Source organism: Galeopterus variegatus, unplaced genomic scaffold (genome assembly GCF_000696425.1).
Source record: "Galeopterus variegatus unplaced genomic scaffold, G_variegatus-3.0.2 Scaffold26, whole genome shotgun sequence".
NCBI lineage: Eukaryota > Metazoa > Chordata > Mammalia > Dermoptera > Cynocephalidae > Galeopterus > Galeopterus variegatus.
The window spans coordinates 892,790-895,572 of record NW_007726137.1 but is presented as its reverse complement, the minus strand read 5'-3'; positions in this window follow the sequence as shown (position 1 = coordinate 895,572).

The window sequence follows — 2,783 nt, the reverse complement described above, 5'->3', positions numbered from 1 at the left end:
AAAGGGCAAAGACTGGAAGACATTTCTCTAAAGAAGATACACAAATGGCCAATAAACACACAAAAAGAAGCTCAACACTGTTAGTCCTTAGGGAAATGCAAATCAAAGTCACCGTGAGAGCCCACCTCACAGCCCCTAGTACAGCTGTAACAACGAGTTGGATAGTAAGTGTTGGTGACGGTGTGGGGACACTGGAGGACCCTCACACGAGGACACTGCCAGTGGGAACTCAAACGGTGCAGCTGCTGTGGAAGATAGTCCAGCAGTTTCTCAAAATGTTAAACACAAAGTAGCACACGGCCCAGCAAAGCCACTCTTAGGTGTCTGTCTGATGCCTTCAGGCAGGTGCAGGGGCCAGAAGAGCTGTCAGACCACGCGGCGCCCACCGCCCAGCAGTGCCCCAGCTCTGGCCCTAACCCTGTTCTGTGACTTCCCAGGAAGCAGAGGGTGGCAGTAGCCCCAGGAAGGGGATGTGGAGCTCGGTTTGCACCCCCAAGCTTCGCCCGGGGTGTGGCTCCCATGTGGCGCTCATCAGTCTCCTGTCGAGTGAGGGGACGTGTGGATGGGGTCGCTGCCGTGGACGTAGCTCACACGGACGCTCAAGAGAAACGAAGACGTGCCAGAGCAGAGACGCGCGTGCGAACGTTCCCAGCAGCATTATCCACGGCAGCCCGGGCGCAAACAACGCAAAGCCCACCAGTGGACGCACGGGTACACGGACCATGGTCATCCATGAATGGAATATTATTTATCCATAAAAAGGAACGAAACGCTGATACGTGCTACGACACAGCCACGCAGTGTGTGACTCCATCTATACGACGTGGCCAGAACAGGCGAATACAGACACAGAAAGTGCGTTAGTGGTTGCCAGGGGCTGGGGGGGCGACTGCTAATGGCTCATGTTTCCTTCTGCCTGTGGCCTCACACATAGCATGTGGCAGACCCAAAGAAAGGGGGTTCTGGAGCAGAGCCGAGGTGCCCCCTCCAAGGTACCCTTCTCGCAGTGCTGCAGCCTGCAGCAAGGGCCCAGGCGCTGACGCTGGAACTCACAAGGCAATTGTCACTCGTCCCCCAGAAGCCCCTTATGCCCCCTCCAGGAAGGGCTGAGATGCCCGAGATGTCCCACCCCGTAGTTGTGCGAGGGTCCTGTGGTCCACAAGCACAACGAGGTGGTTCTCCAGGCCCAGGGGTGCTGAGTGGGCTGGCCGGGTGTTGCTTATAACAAAATACATGGAACTGGGTATTTTATAAAGAAAATGAAATTTATTACAGTTTCTGAGACTAAGAATTCCAAAGTCCAGGGAACACCTCTGGTGAAGGTCTTGGCGGTGGCACCAGTGACGGCAGGATGTCACGTTGTGAAAATGGTGGAGCAGAGAGAGACTAACCTCCTGCCGCACTCTCCTTCTGAAGCCCTCAGAGCCAGGCCCTGACCACCGCGATTCATCCAGCCACGACCGCACGGTCCTACAGTCCAGTCACCTCTGCAAGGCCCCACCTTTCAAGCACCGTGATAGGATCTCCCACCCTCAGCAGTCACAGTGCAGAGTACGCCTCGATGAGGTTGGGGACATCCAGGCTACAGCAGCCGGGGAAGAGAAGGGCATTCTCAGGGCTGGCCAAGCCTGCTGAGTGACCGCCCGATGGCCGTGTGACCTGCACTACACCACGGAGCTGCAGCTCGAGCCTCACTGGGGAGAGACGTGTCACACACCTGACTGGTCACTGCCGGGACCCCAGGTGGTCAGAGCTGCCTCGTTAGCACAGCCAGGCCCCAGCAGGCCCAGCCCAGGACAAGAAAGGGAGTGGCAGGGGCCCCTGAGAAGATGCTGCCACAGCACAGGAGGAAACACAAACGTGCCGTGTGGCACTCGGAGGACAGACTCACGGGCACGCACTCCCATCCTGCAGCCCCACGAGGACCCAGCCCTGTTCTCTGTGCCGGCAGAGGACATTGCACTGTGGCCCTGTGTCCATGTGACCACAGGGCACAGCGTGTCCCTTCCCTGTGCTCAGCTCCTCAGGCCTCTGCAGCTGGCAGTGCGAAGGAGGGTGAAGCCCCTGATTTCGGGGTCCCTGAGTGGGTGGTGGGCAGCGGAAGCCCCTGGCCACACCGTTGTGAGAAGGACACCTTTACTGATGTCAGCCCCCGCAGCCCAGCCTGGTCGAGGCCACGGCGGAGTGGGCACTGCCCGGGCTCTGCCCTGCCACGTGCTCTTCTGAGACGTTTCCTGCCATCGGCTCCTTTCGTTCTCACGACAGCCTATGAGCGGCTCTCATCCCATTTTACGGTGAGGAAAGCACGGCAGAGGCGTGCAGCATCCTGCCCGGCGCACTCAGACTCAGTGCCAGCCCACCGCATTCCTCGGCCTGCCCCCACGACAGAAGCTGGAGCGACGCACGCGTCCTGGACACGGGGATGACAGGTTAAGAGAAGTGACCCCTTCTGAAAACAGCGGGGCGCGGGGGCAGAGCCGAGGAGCCCACCCGTCTGTGCAGAAACGTGCCGAGCCGCTGGGTGCCCAGTGCCGCTCAAGACGCTCGGGCGCTGTGGGCAGGACGAGCACCTGCCGGAAGGTCAACGTCCCCGCAGAGCCAGGCGGCCGGGAAGAGGACAGAGGGAGGACCCGAGGAGACGGGAGCTCGGCACACGGCGGGCTGAGCAGGGGGACACGGCAAACAGGAAAGCGTTTGCAAAGACACAACAGAAGAGTGTTCCTCCAACAGGGCAAGGCCCGACTCTGCCCTGGCCCTGTGTCCCAGGGGCAGCAGCAGTGACC